Here is a 25036-nt window from a genome sequence, read left to right on the forward strand (position 1 = left end):
GCCTACCTTTATAACAGAAGGCCCTAATTATATATCCCAAACATGTCTCAACATGCCCTGCACTAAGTACATGAAAATATTTAACAGTTAAATATAGTGATATAATTAATATAACTACAAGCCAATTTTATTTTTAGTATTTCTACAGGGTAAAACCACGTGTCAACTCAATGACAAAATCATTCTAAGAATGAGCAATGAAATGATAAAATTAAGTATCCTCTTGAAGTAGCTTATTGATTACTAAAGTAAATACAGTCTAATGATAGAACCATAGGTACTTACTTGGGCGACAACACTATGCTTAAAGTGGTTATCTAAATATTCCACTTCAAATCTTCAAAAGTTAAGAATACCCGGGTTTCCACAAAAGACCCTGATACAGAACTGAATACAAAGGATTCCAGATTTCAAGCTGTATTACAAAGCTGTAGTCATCAAGACAATTATGGTACTGGGACAAAAACAGACACATAGATGAATGGAACAGAATAGGGAACCCAGAAAATGGACCCACAACTCTAAGTTCAACTGATCTTCAGCAAAGCAGAAAAGACTATCCAATGGAAAAAAGACAGTCTCTTTAATAAATCGTGTTGAGAAAACTGGAAAGCTATATGCAGAAGAATGAAACTGGGCCATACACAGAAATAAATTCAAAACGGATGAAAGACCTAAATGTGGGACAGGAAACCCATCAAAATCCTAGAAGAAAACAGAGGCAGAGATCTTTTTTGACCTCAGTCGTAGCCAATTTTTACTAGACATGTTGCAAGAGGCAAACAAAAGCAAACATGAACTGTTGGGGCTTCATCATGATAAAAAGCTTTTGCACAGCGAGGGAAACAATCAATAAAACTAAAAGGCAGCCTACAGAATGGAGGAAGGTATTTGCAAATAACATATCTGATAAATCTATACAAAATCTACAAAGAACTTATCAAAGTCCACACCCAAAAAACAAATAATCTGGTTAAGAAATGGACAGAAGAGATGAATAGATATTTTTTCAAAAATGACATATAGATGGCTAACACATATTAAAAGATGCTCAGTATCACTTATGATCAGGGAAATACAAATCAAAACCATGAGAAGATAACACCTCACTCCTATCAGAATGGCTAAAATTAACAACGGTAGAAACTACAGGTGTTGGTGAGGATGCGAAGAAAAGAGAATCCTCTTACACTGTTAGTGGGAATGTAAACTGGGGCAACCACTCTAGAGAACAGTAATGAAGGTTCCTGAAGAGTTAAAAACGGGGTGCCTAGGTGGCTCAGTGGGTTAAAGTCTCTGCTTTCAGCTCAAGTCATGATCTCAGGGTCTTGGGATTGAGCCCCACATGGGGCTCTCTGCTTAGCAGGGAGCCTGCTTTCTCCTCTCTCTCTCTCTCTCTCTCTCTGCCTGCCTCTCTGCCTACCTGTGATCTCTGTCTGTCAAATAAATAAATAAAATCCTAAAAAAAAAAAAAAAGTTAAAAATAGAACTACTCTATAATCCAGCAACTGAACTAAGGTATTTACCCAAAGGATACAAAATTACAGATTTGAAGGGGTATATGCACCCCGATATTTGTAGCAGCATTATCAACAATAGCCAAACTATGGAGAGAGCCCATATGTCCATTGACTGACGAATGGATAAAGAAGATGTGATATACATATACAACAGAGTATTACTCAGACATCAAAAAACGAAATCTTGCCACTTGCAACAATGTAGATGGAGCTAGAATATATTATTCTAAGTGAAATAAGTCAGTCAGAGAAAGAAAAATACCATATGATCTCACTCATATGTGGAATTCAAGAAAGAAAACAGAGGAACACATGGAAGAGGGAAAAGAAAAAAAAAGGACAGGGAAACAAATCATAAGAAATCCTCAACTATACAGAACAAACTAAGGGTTGATGGAGGAAGGCTGGTGGGGTGATGGGTATTAAGGAGGGCATGTGTGATCAGCACTGGGTGTGGTATGTAAGTGATGAATCACTGAATTCTCCAAAAAACCAATATTTCATTATATATTAGCTAAAATTTAAATTTAAAAAAAAGAATACATTTTCCTCAAAAGACTAAACAGAGGGGCACCTGGGTGGCTCAGTGAGTTAAGCCTCTGCCTTCGGCTCAGGTCATGATCCCAGGATCCTGGGATCAAGTCCTGCATCGGGCTCTCTGCTCAGCAGGGAGCCTGCCTCCCTTTCTCTCTCTCTGCCTGCCTCTCTGCCTACTTGTGATCTCTGTCTGTCAAATAAATAAAATCTTAAAAAAAAAAAAAAAGACTAACCAGAGTTACCATATGGCTCAGCAATTCTTTTCCTAAGTATATGCCCAAGAAAAATGAAAACAGATGTCCACATAAAAACTTCTGTATGAATGTGGAAATAACCCAAATGACTGTCAAATGATAAATAGATAAATAAAATATAATATATCCACAAAATGACGTATTAATCATCAATAGAAAGGAATGAAGTATTGATACATGCTATAACACGGAAGAAATTTGAAAGCATCATCCTAAGTGAAAGAAGCCAGTCACAAATGACTACCTATTGAATGATTCTGTTTATATGAAAGTTCAAAAAGGCAAATCTGTAGAGACAAAAAGTAGATTAGCGGTTGCCTTGGGCTGTAGGAAGGCTGGGGGAGAATGGAAAGTTACTGCTAATGAGTACTGAGTTTCTTTTCTGGATGATAAAAATGTTTTAGTTGATTGTGATAATAGTTGCACGACTGTGAATATAGTAAAAACTCAATTGTATACTTTAAATGGGTGAATTGTATGGTATGTGAATTATATGTCCATAAAGCTGGTATTAAATTTTTAAAAAGACTCTTTAAATCTCATGTTGGTAAGATGCTATTTGACTTAATGCATTCTCTACCGAAATTTTAAAGTCAGTTATTTTCAATTTCAGCCTCTGTATCCAAGACTGAATGTAGAATGTTCCTAGAAGGACCTTTCATGTGTCAGTTATCAAAGTCTCTCAAGAACTCACCTGAGTAGTTAATTTCGCATCTCTGTGTATGCGTGCGTATATGTACTCACTTATATAAGCTTGCTAACGCTCTATTAATTCAGTTGGAACTGAACAAGTTTATCCAAGATTTTAAGTTCCTAAGTACTTATCAGACTTGTTCCACAACTTCATTCCAATGGTCATGTGACTAGCTAGATTTTTATAATAGAGGGATTTAATAAAGAAAAATAAACCTGAGATTCTAAGCCATGTAAATTGTTAACTCTCTTCTCTTTTCCCCAATTCTCCTCCATACAACCATAGTAATCCCACTACAAAAATAGTAATCATTTTAATATAAAAACCTGATCCTGCCACTTCTCTACTCAAAATTCTTTCAGTATCTCTGCATCATATATGTGGTAATACTTACTACCAACTGTCAGTTTAAAAAATGAAGGAGAAACTTAAGGCATAGAAAAAAACCTCTACTTCTTTTAAATTTTTAATGTAGAAATAACTTTAAGTCTTCATAAATATGCTTGTCAATAACTAAACAAACTGCTTATTCATTTTCAATTTCTGAAGTGAAAAAATGTTAGCCAGCAAGGTCTACATTTCCTTTAATCTATCCCCCCAAACTCAATAACAATATTAAGAACCTATAAGGGGGACAGTTGGACATATACTTGTCAATCATGATCCTAATTTTGAACCTACTCTCCTGTTTCCATTTGATTCTACTCTGGTTCTGTCACTTCTATCAACTTTTCATTCTTCCTCATTCTTTTGATTTGATGATTCCATTTACTGTTTATGTAAGACCTTGGATTCCCTTGATAACTATTTTAATGCCCTAGACTAAAATTTCTGGCAGCTCTGTTGGACAGTCCCCATATCCTTGTTAAAGTTAATACAAAATAGTCTTTATCAGTTAACCCAATCCCCCTACCATTATAGTAGGAAAAGGCTACTTTATCCTCAAGTATAAATAAGTATGAATATGAACTTGCTATAAATATGAATATCTGTTTTAAGTATGAGTATCAACTTGTTCAATATGATCCTTCTTGGTCTTCTGTAATTCTATACTCAGAAGCAAAAGTTTTATCATGGTTTATGCTTTCTTATCCACCTAAAAAACTGTAATTATTTTAGCTGATTATAGATCTTCTAAATAAATAGCAGAAAGGTATAACAATAATATATATAATAACTACCATAGCTTATCTTCACATCCCCAAATAAAAGAGCAAAATAACAAGGAGGAAGACTTAGAGTAAGAAGGCCACAATTCTACTTTCAGCTATGGTACTAATTAATAGTATCTGACACTGGGCAATTTAATTTAACATTTCTAACTATAGTTTTCCCATATGCTTGGGACTCTACTTTTGAAAATACATTAGGAAAGCTTTTTTTAAAAATCTTCTCCTACAAGTTTAGTTCAGAATGGTCAAATGTCTTAACACTACCTTCTTCATGAGGCCCTTCCTGGCCACTTTATTTAAAAATCACCATCATATCACCAATACCACTTCTCCTAAGCACGTATTACAATCTTAAATATATTTTATCCACCTAAAATATACCACCTAAAATTTATCATCTACTTTATATTTTGTTTTTCTATTTATTGTCTGACTTCCCCACAAGACCGTTGACTATATAATGTTTGCTGCTGTATCTTCAGTGTCCTAGAACAGTCCTAGCATATAGAATTTGCTCAATGAATATTTGATGAATGAATAAACGAATAAATATTCAAAAACAGTGACAAATTGGGGACCTCTTTAATTCCAAAAAGCCATGAACCTAAAAAAGTAAATCAGAAAATCTCTTCAAAAACTTTTTACAAACTAGGTAAATAAATTGAATAAAATAAATCAAAGTTTTATACATTACTTTAACTTCTAAATATACTATGAACTTGATAATTAAAGCAAAAGCATTATTCTTTTTTTTTTTTTTTTTGACAGACAGAGATCACAAGTAGGCAGAGAGGCAGACAGAGAGAGAGAGAGAGAGGAGGAAGCAAGCTCCCCGCTGAGCAGAGAGCCCGATGTGGGGCTCGATCCCAGGACCCTTGGATCATGACCTGAGCTGAAGGCAGAGGCTTTAACCCACTGAGCCACCCAGGCGCCCCGCATTATTCTTGATTAGTACATTTATCCTATCATTCAAAAAACCTAACTTGTAAAGTTCACGGTACAGATTCTTCTGTTGGTACTTTGGCCTCTTCATTTCTTTAAAAAAAAAAAAAAAAGACTTTATTCATTAGAGAGACATACACACACACACACACACACACACACACAGAGCACAAGCAAGGGGAGAGGCAGAGGGAGAAACAGACATCCTGCTGCGCTGGGAGTCCAACACAGGGCTCAATTCCAGGACCTGGAGATCACGACCTGAGCCAAAGGCAGAAGCTTAACCACCCAAGCCATGCAGGCATCCCTTCTTTTCATTTTAATAAACTGTTGAAACCTAAAAATTTAACTTGCCATTCTAGTGATACATTTTTTGCCAATCAACTCTTTTCCAGTATTTATATCAAACTTCCTAAATTCATTACAGGAAAGGAGTTAGGGTTACTAGTTTCCTTGTGTTAGCTAATTTTATTTTACTTAAAACATAGCAAGACCTGAGGTCAGTTCAGTCACACTCGGTTTAAGGGTCTCAAACTAAACATCTCTCTTAAGACATATATTAGAGTCCCACTGAAGACAGATAAATGAGATACCACTCTGCTTATACAGTAGAATAATTTTTATATAAATATAAAATATTATCCATAAATACATTAAAGTGCAAATTCAGAACATTCTTCTAACAAAATTTCATGTGAATTAATTTGGTTCTGCTACTCAATCTGTATATGTAGCATATATTTTAAACAAAAATGCAGAAAACAATTGTTTCAAAATCTGCCTTAGTAAACAGAATTTGATTTATAAAGCTACATGTTTTGTATATAATCACAATCAATTTACTTTGAATATTGATGGAGAGGAGTAACATTATGAAAATGATTTAGACAATATCCTAAGGTATCCTCAATACCTTAGGTAAAAGTAGTAAGCCCACAATAAAAGGAAGTTCTCATCCACTTTGAGAAAATCTGACCAACAAAAATAATTTGTTTCACAGTAGAAGAGAATTTCAGCACAGTGCCTTCACTTACTAGGTTTTCAAATATTTACTATTAAATGAATTCTTTGCTACTTAAGAATTTTACCTAGACTTCCTTTAATGCAATGATTCTCACCCTGGTTGTATATTAGAAACACCTGGGGATCTTAAAAATACATATACTTATGTCAAGGTCCAACTTCAGACCAGTTATATCAGAGTCTCCGGGGATGGGGGCTATATATTAAAAGTTTTGGAAAGCTCTCTGGGAGATTTTAATGGGCAACCAGAATTGAAATCCATTGTCATAGTGCTTTAAAAAGTTCAACATTGCTAAATTCTATCGATTTTGAGGTTCAAATGAAAATAATAATCAACTAGTGCTCACGGCACTTTTGGCCTGGTATATATTATTAAGGATGCTATAAGAGTAATTAAAATGAAAAGAAAAAGACTGCAGTGGTAGGAGGGATTAAGACAAGTACAAGAAAAGTAGGAAAATCCATAGACACCCTGGATGAGAAGATCCCATGAGAGAATGGGAAGAAAACAGAATTAATCTTAAGGTCCAAAAGTTAGATGGGAAAATTAATAAATCACATAGACAAATTCATACAAGTAATAAACAGCTAAATGTAAAAAGAGCTTCTATACACTAGAACAGGCAACTAGCAACTTGAAAAACAATTGTTAATGAAGGATCTGAATAGGTTATACATGCATATACATGCATACAGACTATCTTGTGCCCAAGTGAGCATTCAAGGTGGTTGTTAACAAGAACAGGTGTGAGAACTTATAGTCATCCTCCTGTCAACACAGGGACAGAGAAATCTGAACCAAATATCTTTACTTTCTAAGAGACTTCTGTCTCTTCCCAAAGAACTCTTATAAGGACTCTTATAAGGGCTGCTGTAGGTTGTAGAACGTTTAAACCAAGGTTTACATATACAGTAGGCATACTAAAAGGAAGGAGGAATTACAAGACTGTCATACCTCCAAAAAAGTTTCGATGAGGACATGTGACTACTTGGGTAAGGCTCTCCAGGCAGCCATGAATCCCTTACCAGGTAACACTTATCAAGATCTATCACTTCTTGAGGCTCTACATTACTGAGGGTAGAAATGGACTCAATACTCTCAATTATTTATCTTTGGCCCCCAAAAGAGGGAGCTAGCATGATGACAGCAGAAGTAGACACAGCAACGGAACCTATCACCCCAGCTGTTCAGGATATTCGAATTGTAATATGCTGCACTGGATGACCAAATATCCAGAGTTCAGCTTCAATATCATGTCTAAAGAATGGTTAATAAAATAAACAGATTAGAACAAACTGATCCTACTTAGGAAATAAAGACTTCAGAAAAGCTTTCAGAGAGGAATAATGAAGATTCCTATTAGCTATTATTTGATGGAATCTTCTGGAACTTGGGCAATAATCCCACAAAAATACGCAAGTAGGCCTGGTTGAAGAAACACCCCAAACCTTGAAGAATACTTTTAATACTTAGGCTGCAGCTCAGAAAAGAGGACCTGCCTTTCAGAAACTGTATATCTATTATAACATAGGGCCAGCAAGGAAAACATCATTACCACCAATGTCTTGGTCTCCTTTTTTCTAATTTTTGACACCCTGAATATTTTACTTTTGGTGTCAAAGATAAATAACTAAGAGTCCACTTCCACCCTCACTAAGTTGTGTTCTAGGATATAAGGAAGATAAGAAAAGGAAAAGGAAAAAATAATAAAGGGAAAGAATTTAACAATTAAGATAAAATACCAAAGAGCAAGGAGTCCAACAATGGCACTATTAGTAGGAATGATAAATAATCCATCACTCACACACAACCCACCTGCTCGATATCAGGTATAATATCTTACAGGACAAGCCAACAGAGAAGTAGTGGTGTCCATAATAATGTAACTAAGTTATGGTAATAAAAATTAAAGATTCATGAGGCCCTCAAATAGAGTCTGGAATAATAAGAAAAGAAGACCTTCTGAAAGATGGTAGATGGCCATCAAAGAAAGTCTCAATGGCAGCAAAGGAGATCTCAATGTTACCAAGGACACACACACACACACACACACACACACACACATACACACAAAAGAGGTTCGCTTCCAAAATGTAGCCTGACATATTAAAGAAATCTAAAACCTGGAGAAATCTGCTAAGAAATCTAAAGAAAATTTATTAGGCAACAGATCAATGCTGAATCAGTAATGAAATTCACTACAATAGAGTAAAGTGATAAAAGAAATTCTAGACAATCTTAGAAGATAAAAAGGAAGACCTGGGAAGAACAGGCAAACAAAGATACCTCCAGCTGTCAAGTTCGTCCACATCTGGCAATATACTGGAAAAGGCCAGTGTTGGCACAAGCATACCTTAAACACCACTTAATCCAGTAGATCAGTATATCAGTATACTAAGATACTGGCAATAAAATTAGATCTAGGATTCACTTGTGCTTCCTACCATGTGATAAGTAATCTTCTAAATTAAATAGTAAAATAATTGAAGAAAAATGAGAATGGATGAAAGATAATTAGTTATACTAAACGTACAAATACTTTTATTTATTTAAAAAATTTTTTTTAAGATTCTATTTATTTACTTGTCAGAGACAGAGAGAGACAGAATGAATGCGAGCACAAGCAGGGCGAGCAACAGGCGGAGGGAGAAGCCAGTTCTCCGCTAAGCAGAGATCCTGATGCGGCACTCCATTGGCACCCTGGAATCATGACCTGAGCCGAAGACAGGTACTTAACTGATGGAGCCACACAGGCATCCCTAAAGTTATAAATACTTTTAAAAGAAACTTAAGGGGCACCTGGGTGGCTCTGTCAGTTAAGCGTCTGCCTTCAGCTAGGTCATGATCCCAGGGTTTTGAGATCCAGCCCCACGTCTGGGGGTCCCTGCTCAGTGGAGAGTCTGCTTCTCTCTTTCCCTCTGTCCTCCCCATGGTTCAGGCTCTCTCTCTCTCTTTCTCTTTCTCTCAAAGAAAATCTTAAAAAAAAAAAAAAACAACCTTAAAACTTTGAAAAAGTGAGGTTAAAAGGGGCCATATTGTTTCTAACTGGAAGTAGAGATATTTTGAATTAGAAATAAAGCAAGATACATTTGATTTCTATGGATTACACAACCTAAAAAAAAATACTTTCCAATCACTAGTTTTAGCGGATACCTTTGAAAGGAAAGCTGACTCTGGTATTTTTTTCTACCCTCTTTAAATTTAATTTTTATTTTATGGTCATAAGAATACTTAATATGAAATCCACCTTCCTTTCTTTTTAAATTAAGGAGACTCCACACCCAACCTGAGGCTTGAACTCATGACCCTGAGATCAACAGTTGCCCATTCTACAGACTAAGCCAAGCAGGCACCTGAAATCTGCCTCCTTAACAATTTTTTTAAGTGTACACTACATTATTGTTGACTATTGGCACGAGGCCATAGAGCAGACCTCTAGAGCTTATTCATATTGCTTAACTGATGCTTTACACCCATTGATTAGTAGTTTCCCATTTCTTCTTCCTTTCACTTCCTGGCAACAATCATTACACTCTTTAATTCTATAAATTTGACTATTTTAGATACCTTACTTAAATGGGATCATGCAGCATTTGTCTGCAACTGACTTATTTGACTTAGCATAATGTTCTCAAGTTTCATTTATGTTCTCATATACTGCAGAATTTCCATCTTTTTAAGGCTGAACCATATCCCATTATATTCATGTAACTATTTTCTTTATCCATTTATCTGTTGATGACTATTTAGGAAGTTTCCACATCTTGGCTATCGTGAATAGTGTCTAATAAACCATAGGAGCAGTAATATGTCTTCAAGACCCTGATTTGAATTTTTTTGGATAAATACCCAGAAGTGGGATTGCTAGAACATACGGTAATTCTATATTTAACTTCTTGAGTTATGTCTATACTATCTTCCATAGTGGCTGCATCATTTTATATTCCTACAGTGTGTAAGGGTTCCAAATTCCTCACATGTTAGCAAACACCTGTCTTTTGTTTTTTGATAGTAGCCATCCTGAAAGGTGTAGAGTGATATGATTTATATTTCTCTGATTAGTGATGCTGAGCATCTTTTCATATAAGTGTAGGCTGTTTTCATGTCTTGTTTGGAGTAATGTCTATGCAAGTCCTTAGTCCCTTTTAAAATCAGGTTATTAGTTTCTTGCTATTGAATTTTAAGCGTTCCTTATAGAGTTGACCTTTGAACAACAGGAAAGTAAGGGGGGGCGCGTGGGTGGCTCAGTTGGTTAAAGCCTCTGCCTTCAGCTCAGGTCATGATCCCAGGGTCCTGGGATCGAGCCCCACATCGGGCTCTCTCCTCCACAGGGAGCCTGCTTCCTCCTCTCTCTCTCTCTCTCTCTGCCTACTTGTGATCTCTGTCAAATAAATAAATAAAATCTTAAAAAAAAAAACGTGAAAGTAAGGGGCACTGACCCTCCATGCAGTAAAAAAATCTACATATAACTTTTGACTACCCAAAAACTTAACTACTAATAGCGTACTCTTGGTCAAAAGCCTAACCAATAATACAGTTGATTAAAAAACATTTTGTGTATTTTATGTATTATATACTGTAGTCTTAAAGCAAGATAGAAGAAAATATTAGGAAGAAAACATACATTTACAATGCTGCACTGTATTGATTGAAAAAAAAATCCATGTGTAAATGGACCCACACACCTCAAACCTATGTTGTTCAAGGGTCACCTATATATTTTAAAGATAAACCCGTTATCAGATACATGGTTTGCAAGTATTTTCTCCCATTCCATATATTGCCTTTTCACTTTGCTGTTCCTTTGCTGTGCAGAAGATTCTTAACATGATATAGTCTTACTCACTTATTTTTGTGTATGTTGCCTATACTTTTGGTGACATATCTGTAATAATCAAAACCAAGATCAATGTTATGAAGTCTTTCCCCTAGGCTTTATTCTGGGAGTTTTACAGCCTCAGGTCTTACATTTAACTCTTTAATCCATTTTGGTTGGTTTTTGTGTATAGTGTAAAATAAGGGTCTAATTTCATTCTTTTGCATATGGATATGAAGTTTTCCCATTACCACTTACTGAACAGACTAGCTTTTCCTTACTGTGTACTCTTGGCACCCATTTCAAAGATCAGTTGACTATATATGTATGGATTTATTTCTGGGCTCTCTGTTCTGTTTCATTGGTCTATATGTTTGTCTTTATTCCAGTACTATACTGTTTTGATTACTATGGCTTTATCCATTCATCGGATACTTTGAAATCAGGAAATGTGATGCCTCCAGCTTTGTTCTTCTTTCTACAGATTTGTTTTTGTATTTGGATCATTTATGGTTCCATATGAATTTTAGAATTTTTTTTTCTATTTCTGTAAAAAGCACCATTGAGATTTTAATAGCAATGACACTGAATCTATAGACCACTTTGAATACTATGGGCATTTTAACAATATCTCCTTCTAATCTTTAAATTTTCTGCTTCACTTAGTTTTTGATCTTTTAAATTCTTTACTTCCTTACCAGCTTAGCAATGTCACAACATTTAAAATATTTTATCTAATTATTTAATTTTCAGTAGCTTATCAAAGTATTTAAATCAACCACAGTTCTATGCTCAATTAAGTATTGTCTTCTCGGTTTTAACCAAGTGGAAACTTTTTTACGTAAAAGCTTTCTCCAGGCTTAACCTTTATTGAAGTTTTAGAGACCCTGTAATCTCATTCTCAGTTCCTACTTATGTGTGGGAAGACTCAATAAGTGGGAATGGGGGGGTAGATTCTCAAGCAGACTCCCTGCTGAGCCTAGAGCCTACCCTGGGGCTTGCTTTCATGACCCTGAGATCATAACCTGAGCCACAGTCAAGAGCTGGACACAACAGACTGAGCCACCCGGGTGTCCCCCACCTTTGATGAGAAATTTAAAGAAAGCTTCTGATTAGTCTTCTTTCATTTTCAGAAATTACTTCTCCGATGTCCTAAAACAATATTCTTATTAAGGTGACCAATTATATCTGTTATTACTATTGCCATATTGAATCCACAAGTATAATTCATTATTTCTTTTTAAAGATTTTATTTATTTATTTGACAGACAGAAATCACAAGTAGGTAGAGAGGCAGGCAGAGAGAGAGGAGGAAGCAGGCTCCCTGTGAAGCAGAGAGCCCAATGCGGGGCTAGATCCCAGGACCCTGGGATCATGACCTGAGCCGAAGGCAGAGGCTTTAACCCACTGAGCCACCCAGGTACCCCAATGCAAGTGTAATTCATTATTGTTTATGTACTTTTTATATTATATATACTTCCTAGGGACATTTGTAATTAGGTCAAGAAGTTTCCCTATTCCAATAATGCTTCCCATTTTCCTGGGTTAATCCAGCCAGGGAAAGAAATAAGCCTATCTTTTGGCTTAATGGTCCCTCATTGATCTAAAAAATACAGGTAAACACTGTTCTGCTAACTCATAGTGAATTCCAGAATTTATACTTTTAAGAGTCATCTCAAAAATGTCTACTGAAACGCCACTAGTCTTCTCTCTCAAGACTTAAAATACAAAATCTTAACATAAATGAAGTAAGTTAATATAAAATGACTAAAAAATGTGTATTGGAAGTATTTTCCAGTTAGATATAAAAAAGAGTGATTTTACTTTATAATGTGAAAAAGGCAACCAAAAAAATCTGAATATTGGACAGAATTACACTAAAATTATACTAATTATTTGTGGAAATGTCCATACTTATCCTTTCACAATAGATTCTTAGGAACTGAGAAACAAATTCAATGACCATGTTCTATAAAATATTACAGCAAAATTGGAATTACATGCAACCAGAAGACTTAATTCTTTTATTAAAGTTAACTTTAAGAGGTGGTTTTTCATACATAAATGTTTCCCTTCTCTTTTTTCCTTTTAAAAAAGTATATGTGGAGTGCCGGGGGGCGCTCAATCCATTAAGCATCTACCTTTGTCTCAGGCTATGATCTCAGGGTCCTGGGATCGAGACCTACATCGGGCTCACTGCTCAGGGGGATGTCAGATTCTCCCTCTCCCTTTGAAGCTTCCCGTGCTCATACTTTCTCATGCTCTCTCTCACAAATAAAGAAATTAAATCTTTAAAGTGTCTGTTATGTGCTGAAGCCAGTATTCATTCAGTGTAATCTTTTATATACTCTACAATATGATAGAGTAAAAGTTAATGCTTGGTGTAGTCACTATAGAAAACATATTGGCAGTTCCTCAAAAAGCTAAACATAAAATTACCATATGACCTAGCAAATTTCGCTCCAAGGTGCATATATACACTGAAAAGAATTGAAAGCACTCTCTTGAACAGATATTTGTACATTTAAAAATCCATCAAGAAATGAGATATATACATACCTACATATATTTGTCATATTTGTGATAGATAGATAATGGAATATTACTGAGTCCTAAAGAGCAATGAAATTCCGATACCTGCTATAACATAGATGAAACTTGAAACATAGTAAGTGAAATAACCCTGATACAAAAGGACAATTTTTTTTTTTTTTAAGATTTTATTTGACAGGCAGAGATCACAAGAAGGCAGAGAGGCAGGCAGAGAGAGAGGAGGAAGCAGGCTCCCCACCAAGCAGAGAGCCCGATGCAGGGCTCGATCCTAGGACCCTGGGATCATGACCTGAGCTGAAGGCAGAGGCTTTAACCCACTGAGCCACCCAGGCGCCCCCAAAAGGACAATTATTATATGATTTCACTTAAAGGGGTTATCTAGAGTAGACAAACTGATGTGGAAAGAGAACAGATTCAAGTTAACCAGGAGCTGGGGAAAAAAGGGAATGGAGAATTAGTGCTTAATGGTTAGAGAGCTCTGTTTTGGGTGATGAAAAGTTTTGGAAATAAAGAGTAGTGACTGTTGCACAACACTGTAAATGTAATTAATGCCAATAAATGGTTAAACTGAAGTGGTGCCTTCATTTTCAGTTAAGTTTCAGTTAAGCAACTGACTCTTGATTTCTGCTCAGGTCACGATCTCAGGGTTGCAGAAGGCTCTACACTCAGCAGGGAGTATGCTTGAGATTCTCTCCCTTCCTTTGCCCTTCCCTCTGTTCATGCCCCAGCACATGCTCTATCTTAAATAATCTTTTTAAAGAAAACAGTTAAGGGGTGCCTGGGTGACTCAGTCCATTAAGCATCTGCCTTTGGCTCAGGTCATGATCCCAGGGTCCTGGGATCAAGTCCCACATCAGGCTCCCTGCTCAGTGGGGAGCTTGCTTTTCCCTCTCCTTCTTCTGCTCCCCAAGCTTGTGCTCGCTCTCACTCTCTCTCTCTCTGTCAAATAAATAAATAAGATCTTTAAAAATAAAGAAAAAAAAGTTAAAATGGCAAGTTCTCTGTTATATATTCTTTCACAACTTAAAAAACTTAATAATGTAGAATACATTGGATTATATACTTTAAATGGGTGAATTATAACTTGTAGTCTGTGAAATATGTCAGTAAACATGTTATAAAAATTAATATTTGAAGTCTTTCTTACATGCTTGAAGTTTAAGTCTTTTTTTCCTTCTTTCCAGCTTTCCCTGGTCATCCTAGTGACTCTTCTCTTATTCTCAAATTGTACTGGTTTAAATTATTCCGTGATTAATCTTACCCTCCTTTTGGCATTGTTAGTGTTTTTTAATTACTGCTACACATTTCATATTTGATTATGCTTTGTTGATAAAACAAGATTACTTGCTCATATTATCAGCTAAAGCTCTATATTTAATATTTGTTTGTACTTTGTTTACCACACAAGATGAGTAGCAGCTCAGATTGTCAAGAGGACCCAGTAGCTTCCTGCCATCTTCAAATGTTCCAAAAATAATTCAGTATTACACTTGCACAAATACATAGAGTAAAAACTTCAGTAACAAATGTTAAGAGAAAGCAGTCTCAAAAAAATAATCAGGGGCGCCTGGGTGGCTCAGTGGGTTGATCCTCTGCCTTCAGCACAGGTCATGATCTCTGGGTCCTGGGATCGAGCCCTATATTGGGCTTTCTGCTAAGCAGGGAGCTGAGAGGGAGCTGCTTCCCCCCACTCCTCTGCCTGCCTCTCTGCCTACTTGAGATCTCTCTCTCTCTCTGTCAAATAAATAAATAAAATCTTAAAAAAAAAAAATCAGCATACTCATTCCCTGGGCAATCTACAATTACTCAAGGATGTAATAGATTTAATTCAGTATAATTATTAAACAAAGTAGGATATTTTCAGAGAAAAATTTCTGACTGGCCATTTTTCTTTTTTCCCCAAAATGAATTAAAGACACTGTCCAAAAACAAAAACAAAATAGGCAAAGAATATACAAACATTTAACATATATACTAGTATTTTTTATGCCTAAGTAGATATGTTTAGGATAGACACTTCTTTTTTTTTTTTTTTTAAAGATTTTTTATTTATTTATTTGAGAGAGAGAGACAGTGAGAGAGAGCATGAGCGAGGAGAAGGTCAGAAAGCAAAGCAGACTCCCCATGGAGCTGGGAGCCTGATGTGGGACTCGATCCCGGGACTCCAGGATCACGCCCTGAGCCGAAGGCAGTCGTCCAACCAACTGAGCCACCCAGGCGTCCCAGGATAGACACTTCTAATCCTAAATAGAATTAACTAAAATATGAGATTATACAAATAATAAAGTTACAACAGCCAACCAAAATTTTTGTTTATTGAAAAATCTCATTTAATAATTATAGTGGTCTTAAAATAAATTTTACATAGGTATTTGGGGGTATAAAATGAAAGAAAAGGAAGATGTTAGAAAAAGAAATGGGAAAAATAAGTATTTATTTACTTTTGTTCCTTTGAAAAAATAGTGCACTTGGAAAAAAGCCATATAGTTACACAACAGAAATATAAAGACTAGGTAAATACTTAGGGCCTTAATATATGCTTAAAATAACCTGTTAGGTTTATAGTCTATTTTAATCCACAGTGGAGTTTTGTTTTGTTTTGCTTTTAATTGGTACTTTTAAAAATGTGCAAAATGCTTTTATTAAAATATTTCTTTCCTGCAGAATGTCTGAATGACCTTCTCTTCAGTGTGTTTTAAAAACAGATCATAAATTATATAAATTCATCTAAAGGCAAATGTTTAAGTTTTTAAAATATAGGATCATTACCTCAAAAGTAAATCTGTTTCAATGAACAACTATGTTTCTATTCCCTACTGAAGTAGAATGACTTATATTCACTTTTACAGTGAAAATATCCACTGACATCTCAGGGAAGATTGCTTTTCTAGTCAGAAACACAGCTATTTATCAAATGCACTTCCCCAGAAAACAGCCAATAAAGGGAAAGAAGCAAAAATGGGTTTCCATCAGATAAATACATGAGTTAAATTCATTCTTTATTAATTAAAAAGTCCTCATGCCCTTAATCTCTGAGGTTTTATAATTTACACATGACTCCAACAACCATGGACTGTGATTCCCAAGGTCAGAGCATATTAGAAAGAGGGATAAAGATGATGATGAGAGCAGCTATAATTTTCTAAGCACGTATTAAGCTCTAGGCACAGGGATAGGGCTAAGAGTGGAGGGACTGTCTGTAGTAGGTCACTGTACAAAAGTTGTGCAGACATTAAAATAAAAACCTGACAAATGGCTTAACTCCATGATGGAGAATCTATAGCCTTATGTCCCAAGGGTATCACTATAGTACTACAAGGATGACAAAAAAAGACAATTCCCTGAGACCTTAACCAGAAGTTTAAAGTTTTACAAAGTTTAATATATCATATACTTTTAAAATAATGAGAATACTCAATTGAATCTAAAGATTTAGATTTGAATACAGACCCATCACTAAATTTATCAATGACCTTGGGCAATTTTTAATCTGCCTACGACTCAGTTCGACTCAGTTTCTCCAAGTGAAAATGGGAATATTTATCTTACGGCACTATGGTGAGAATCAACATCTGTAATGGCACCCATACAACTCATTAATATAGTAGCCATTGACATATTCTGAAAATTTTACTATCTAAAATAAATTGTTCTTTGAAATAAATGATTTCATTACTTTTAAGAATATTATAACTTTTTGGATGTTTAGCTGTTACTCTGTAGTTTGTAAAGACGTAAAGTAGAAAATGAATGCTCTTGAATCTCATCATAAGGCACCTCTTGGACCAGGTAAATCCAATTCATTTTTCAGCCTCAATTTAGATGGCATCTCCTCTGGAAAGCCTTCTCCCAATCTCTTGTACTTAGTATGTCTCTACCAGACACTTAAAAGTCTACCACATCCAAAACCAAAGTCCTGATTGCCCATTTCTATCCCGAAGTTTCTCCATCTAAATAGCTTCCCATCTCACAGCCAAAGGCAAAACCATTGTTCCCAGTTTCTCAGCCAAAACCTTAGAGTCATTTTGTCTTTTCTTTCTCTCATAACCCACATCTAATCCATCAAAAGACTTTTTTGGTTCTACCCTAAAAACAGAATCCAGAATTTGACTGCTATCAAACATCAGTCACTCAGATTGTTCTATGAGCCTTCTAACTAACGGTCAATGCCTCCCTATGTAGTCTATTCTCAACACAGCAACTGGAGTGATCCTTTAAAAGCATACAAACCAGATTTACTGACAGCCCTACAATGGTTCCTTGAAGCCACAATAAAGGTCTGTAAAGCCCTACATGATCTGACTCTACTACCCATTACCTCTGTCAATACCTTCTCTAGCCTCCCATCTCTCTCACTCTGTTCCATTCACACTGGTCTCTCTCCACTACTCTGAACATGCCAGGTATGCTCCTGCCTCAAGACCTCTCTGCCTGGAAGTCTCTTCCCCAAAAATTCCAACCAATTTCTTGGAAAGCTAACCAATTTCTTGGTCTTTCCTCAAATATCACCTTCTCTGTATCCCTTCCGCAACCTCTGCAACCCACCACCACCATAGCCTTCTTATTCTGCTTTACTTTTTCTATCCTTCATGAAACTTGCCAACTTCAAATGTACCATACACATTATCATGCTTATCTGCATCTCCAACATACATTCCACAAGAGTAGTGAGCTTTAAAAGTTTTATTTGCTGATATATCCCATGTATCTACAATAGCACCAAAAATGCAAATAAATATGTGAATAAAAGAATACATTAGATACTTCCTGTGTTGCCTTCAGCATCCTGCACTGACCACTACAGTATCAGTTATCAACGGTACTAAAGAACCTCCTAATTTTCTGTCTTTTCAACTAAATCATAAGTTTCTTGAAACAAGGAATTTTATTTTCCATTAATAGTGCTGGTACTTCCTTACAAGACCTGACACCTAGTAAGTACTCTGCATTATTTAATAAATTGATGAAAAAAAAATAAAACTATCTAAATCAAGGTGTAAGCAACTTTATTATCTCCAAGATATAAATACAATGCTTAAAGGCATGACACTGAAGACTGAGTTCTGGATTCTGGATTCTGTTAGTGTGTTTGGTCCGGGTCTGGCACTTTTTTTTTTTTTAAAGATTTTATTTATTTATTTGACAAACAGAGATCACAAGTAGGCAGAGAGGCAGGCAGAGAGAGGAGGAAGCAGGCTCCATGCCTAGCTGAAAACCCGACGTGAGGCTCGATTCCAGGATCCTGGGATCATGACCTGAGCTGAAGGCAGAGGCTTTAACCCAATGAGCCACCCAGGCACCCCTGGGTCTGGCACTTATAAGAACACCGTTGAAATTATTTAAGTTCCTTACAACTATTTCCTTATCAGTGAAAACTGATAAGATGAGTAATGATGTTATCTGAACCTCATGTGATTATCACGAAAATAAAATGCAGGTAACAGTGAAGGATTCAGAATGTGCCACTCTAGCATACTATTTTGAGGTAAAGGCACTTGAAAAACAACAAATACAAGCAAAACATTCTGACCTTCCTTCTTGTTCTTAGAAGCAAAAAATGTAATTCCTGTATGAAAGACGTCCTCCTATACCAGAAGAAAAGTAACATTCTTACCACCAAGGACAAAAGTTGAGACTGAGATAATTCTAGACAGACTTTGTTAAAAATAATTCTCTCCTTTTAGCCTCTGCACATGGCTACTTTCCCACAACTGCCTCTCTTTGTTCAGCTTAATAGAAAACAACTAGGTTTTGCCATTTCTTTGGGTCTTCCTTCCTTATGCAGACTCCTATGTCACACAAAACTTCTTTAAATAAATTTGTTTGCTTTCTCCTGTTGATCTACCTTTTTTTATATAATTCTCAGACCTAACCACAAAGAACTGTAAAAGGGTAAAAGTAAAAGTTTGTATCTCCTACAAGAGAATTAGGCCAGTGATTGTTATATATTGAACAATCAATAATTGCCATCTATTATTTGTTATTACAAATTAAATAGCACCACTACTCTAAGTCTTACCTCAATAACTTGACTAAGCTAAAATATTCACTAAACATAATCTTTAAAATCTCCTAAAAAGCACCAAGGATTTATACTAAAAATTGTTACCAAAAATAATTTTGATAATCATTTTGCAAAAGAAGGTAACTTAACTCTCTCAATAAAAGGAAAATTATATTTACATTATTCCAGAATATTTTTAAATATTTCTGGATGTTAGGTTCTAAAACTATCTTTGGTAACTGCCTCCAATGTTTAATAATTTCATAATATTTTTTTTTTATATTGCCAGGATACCTCATATTAAAGTTTAAAGATCAAACATCTTACTGTTTAGATGAACTACACCTACAGGTCTTCAATATATACAGACATTCTTCCCTCTGCTCTGAATAATCTTACATCCAGAAATAAGACTTTTGAGAAAAAGATTTTATTACATGTGTGACTCTTTACTAAATCACCTCCAAGCTTTTCACTTTTAATTTCAGTCATGTATTCAACAAAAAGTATAATCTTTTGGTAATGTTATATTAAGAACTGAGCACAACTCACAGTTCTGTCCCAATTAAAAGGCCAATTATATAGGGTTTATTTTAAATCCTGTTTTCTCTTATTTTATAATAAAAGTATTTTTTCTATTGTAATAAAAAGAATTTTTCTATCATTTCCCTGCCTACTGTGACTCCTGAATGTTTTCCTCCTCTATCTCCAGAGACAGTTCTCCATTTTATAAAATACTTGTGAAAACTAATTTTCTTTATAGTTTGTACTAACATAAAGAAATTAACAAACATACACATTTTACTTAACACTCATATGTATAGCAGACAAGAAAACTGAGGTAAGCAGTTTAAATGATTGTCCCAAGACCACAGATGGAGTGACTGCCAGCTTTAGGATTAAAACTAAGAACCTCATTATTCCCTTCTTATATTCCAAGTACTTAATGCTGTTTTTACATCACAAGGATCTCTTTAAGTAATTTAAGAACAATAATTTAATTTAATAATTAAAACAACTAGCAACAATAATTATGACAAACCTAAATAGATTTGTGAAATTTATTAAACAAACCAAAATTACTTCATCCAAATAAATTATTTTATTCCCTGAAAAAAATAATCTGATTTACCACATAAGTTATTTTTTTAAAATTTTCCTTACAGTGCCAAGAAAGTGACAGTTTAATATAATTTATCATTTCAATGTCTTTTTTAAAAGCCAATTTCTTTAACCAAAATCTACAATGAGTGTATGAGATGGTAGCTACCAAACAGAAATACTTTGCATTAAAAAAAATTCTCCAAACTTAAAACAGTAGTTTCTACTCTAATTGTAAACTTAAACTTCAGGATATATTTAGAACACAATTATCTATGAAAAGACAATGATAAAAAGTAAAGAAAACACCAAATACTATTGCATTTACAAGAGAAAAAGACATACAGTATAACATTAACAGCTTACTGTGGAGAGTGGGTTTAATCAGGAAGTAGCCATTATCCTTTCGATTCAGAGCAGTGACAGCACTCCAAAACAACAAGCCGTGATATTTTTCGGTTAAAAGGAATGAAAGAATACCTACTATTGTGTCCTAGCTTTGCTGACCCCAAAGGTCACCACATGTCTTTTATCAAAAGCTATCATGAAAACATAATCCAAGTAAGAATTTACAAAGCTCTATTTGTTGAAACACCTAAAATCTACCTAACACAACCTCTCTCTCTCAGTTACTCACAAAACATGGCTGTCTTATTCAGAGATTAGCAATTATTGTAATGAGATACTGTCGGAGAGGGTCAAATAGTACTTCCTGCAGTTTACACATCTTGATTTCCTGGTAAACAAACTGAAAGGCAGGTGGAGCACTTAGATCACCAGTAAACGTGAATGCTCACGTGACAAAACTAAGCCAGGTAAGGTTGATGTCTCAAGTAATCGTTCTTCGTGTTATTAACGTCAAAACAGACAATAAAGAGTTCTGTCTTTCTTCCCTTTTTTAAGGAGGATTTATTCTTGACATGCATAGGCACACAGTTTATAAAGAGGAATGCTTGAAAAACGAATCTGTTTAAGTAGGTTTTAAAAATTACTTCTGGCAAGTAAATTGTAAAAAACGAGGCAATGCTAATAAGATATATATTTTTAAAAAAACAACTAAAAATAACTGTCCAAAAAACCTGCTAAATATAAGGAAAAGTGTTTAAATTTCAACTGCTTCAAGAAAGTATATAGAAGTTTCTGAGTTATAATTAAAGGCCAAAACTGAATTTTAGTCAAAGCATAAGCCTATTTTTATCAGAGCAAGCGCCTGCAAAAATATTGCTTTATAATTTATGTGGCAGTCTTCAAAAAAACCAATCTCAGTTATATAAATCAAAAAGTTTACAAAACTTTAAACAATTCCCAGCTTCTTTAAAACTCATATTTCAAAAAAGAATAAAAAAAACATATTTACTTGTGAGCATCTTTTTAAAAATATTGTTAGTTTGAAGACTAAGTTTTCTTGTCCTTAGGTTTTTTCCCTCCAAATTGCTGTTTTTTTCCTCTCTGAAATTTGTCATATACTTGAATGAGAGTTTGTTTAAATTAACTAAGTTATAAGACAAACACACATACTCTGTCAAGATGATAAACTAATTCACAACTTTAAAAATATTTAGGAGATTTTTTTCTTAATCTACAAAGCTGCATTTATCTTAATTCTATACATTCTAAGGCCATGTATCTATGTCTTATTAGGAACATAGTATGCTTTAATTTTAAGAGCTTTTAATGACCCTTTTACAATATAATCATATCAAGGCATTAAATTACATTTCTTAAATCATATTTACTCTATTTGTGAATTAAAATTCTAATGTACTAAAATAGAAAACACAACGAAGTGACAGTAAAATTAATAAGAACAAGAACACCCAAGGAGAGAAAACTGTGCCAAGAGAACAGAATCTCAGAGAACAGGTCTCATTACAAACAGTATGTGTCATTTGAAAGGAGTGTGTTTTCAGTATTAAACATTCACACAAGTTGTTAATCACCATCTTCACTACAATGACATGAAACAAATAGGAAATTTTCAGAAAACAAGGACTACGGAGTTCCCGTTCCAGTTCAGTTCCAGCTGAATTTCTTGGTCAAATGAAATAATTCAAATATTCTATAGTTAACTGGAATGCAAAACAAAGCCCTTATTTCCTTTAAAGAAAATTTAAGATATAATTCATACTAAATATGTAGCTTTGACTGTGATTCATACACTAAAACAAAACTAAATTTTAAATTAAAGATCCATGGGGCACCTGGGTGGCTCAGTGGATTAAAGCCTCTGCCTTCAGCTCAGGTCATGATGGCAGGGTCCTGGGATCCAGCCCCATAAGAGGAATCTCTCCTAGGCAGGGAGCCTGCTTCCCTTTCTCTCTCTCTACCTGCCTCTCTGCCTACTTGTGATCTCTTTCTGTCAAATAAATAAACAAAATCTTTTAAAAATAAAAAAATTACAAATTAAAGATCCATGACTAACTTTGTTTCCTATAGTACATCAAATTTAGAGGATAATGAAATAAAAATATAAAGGTAAAGAAAATAAATTTGAAATTTTGTTTCATTCAAAGCGGCTTTTACCAACAATCAGCAACTTTTGGTATTAAGAGTTTATAATTCAGCTGAAAGGGCTGGGACAAAAACCAGGGTAATATATATGGTCCCTGTGAGTTAGAAAAAGACACCCTCCTCTGCTCAGCAGGGAGCCTGCTTCCTCCTCTCTCTGCCTGCCTCTCTGCCTACTTGTGATCTCTGTCAAATAAATAAATAAAAATCTTAAAAAAAAAAAAAAAAGACACGCTCTGAGCTGGCATATGAGAAAAAGACACCTTTTCTTTCTCTAGGATGTATTTCAGCCCTACTTGTTCTCTCAAGTCTGGCATTCTTACATTGGGCACACCCAGCACAATGACCTGTACCTGGTAGTTCTGTATTGGCAAAAAGCTTCAGAAGGGATTCCCCTGCCCCTGGCAAGTCTAAGAAACCACAAAGAAGATTAGTCATCCATGACTTAAGAAATTCATAAAAAAGAAAGGGGGGGCAAGGGAGGGGACACAAAGAGGAAGAAAGGTTCCTGCTTTTATTGTTTGTCTTCTGCTGGCAATAAATAAGCTTTACATGGTTATTTATAGTCCATTTTGTTCCAAAATATTTTAATGTGACTTAGAGAAATATGAATAGCAGAACAGATGCTTTCAAAATATAAACTAATATGAATAAAGGGAAAATAAGGGGAAGCAAGAAAGATGAAACACAAGGTAAACTTGAAACACAGCAACACCTATCATAAGGCCTTGCCTTCCTTAGATGTAGGTGGTTCAGCTGTGAGCTTCCTAGCAATAACAGTAAAGCGGAAAACAGAACCAAATTACAAAAATTTAGGGATGCCTGGGTGGCTCCACCAGTTAAGAAACTGCCTTCAGAGGGGCGCCTGGGTGGCTCAGTGGGTTAAGCCGCTGCCTTCGGCTCAGGTCATGATCTCAGGGTCCTGGGATCAAGTCGCGCATCGGGCTCTCTGCTCAGCAGGGAGCCTGCTTCCTTCTCTCTCTCTGTCTGCCTCTCCATCTACTTGTGATTTCTCTCTGTCAAATAAATAAATAAAATCTTAAAAAAAAAAAAGAAAAGAAAAAGAAAAAAAAGAAACTGCCTTCAGCTCAGGTCATGATCCCAGATTCCTGGGATTGAGTCCCTGCTCAGTGGAGAGCCTGCTTCTCCCTCTCCCTCTGCCCCTAACCACTGCTCCCCGCCACACGTGCTTCTCTTGCTCACTCTCGCTTTAGCTCAAATAATTAAAAATCTTTAAAAAAAATCAAATTATAAAATTTTAATTCTCCGTAAGATGTGTTACAAACAAGCACCAAAGTTTTCCTAGTACTCAGGATTGAGAGAAGCTTCTTTCGGACTTTGCAATGATGTAACACTGGACAATACAATAGTTTTTTCAACAGCATCTTTACAGAAATTAAATAAGAAATTTCATATGAAAGATTCTGGGTGCCTGGGTGGCTCAGTTGATTAAGCGGCTGCCTCCGGCTCAGGTCATGATCCCAGAGTCCTAGGATCGAGTCCCGCATCAGGCTCCCTGCTCCACAGAGACCCTGCTTCTCCCTCTCCCTCTGCCTGTCACTCTGCCTACTTGTGCTCTCTGTATCTCTGTCAAACAAATAATAAATAAAATCTTAAAAAAAAAAAAAAGAAAGAAAAGAAAGAAAGAAAGATTCTTTTGACATTGCCTTGGCGCAAGCTGAGATCATAACTAATGAAAACTTACCCAGAAAATAAGCTATCTTGCTAGGAAAGCTGTTATTTAGCTAATCTGGGTTTTTAAACAAACACTAACAATCCCCAGGATCTTTTGTTAAATTCACACTCCACTTTCATATTCCAAATTCATACTTCATTCTCTAAATTCAGATTCTTCTGCTGGATGAGTAAGTAGAAATGGACATGCAAGCTATAACTGTGTTCCCAGAACGG

At 35.3% G+C, this 25036-nt stretch overlaps 1 protein-coding gene across 17 annotated transcripts in view; it reads right to left on the minus strand.

Annotated features, from left to right (window-relative positions):
- The window catches only part of BAZ2B (bromodomain adjacent to zinc finger domain 2B), a 315898-nt gene that overhangs the window by 177893 nt on the left and 112969 nt on the right, over positions 1-25036 (minus strand). Inside the window, exon 1 of one of the 17 annotated variants that reach the window (XM_044242140.1) lies at positions 20984-21286. The exons of the other annotated variants lie outside the window; for them this stretch is intronic. The gene's annotated coding sequence lies outside the window, so the exon portion shown is untranslated. Of the gene's footprint in view, positions 1-20983; positions 21287-25036 lie in introns of those variants that run through there. 17 annotated transcript variants of the gene reach the window in all.

This window comes from Neovison vison, chromosome 3 (genome assembly GCF_020171115.1).
Source record: "Neovison vison isolate M4711 chromosome 3, ASM_NN_V1, whole genome shotgun sequence".
In the NCBI taxonomy this organism is placed as follows: Eukaryota; Metazoa; Chordata; class Mammalia; order Carnivora; family Mustelidae; genus Neogale; species Neogale vison.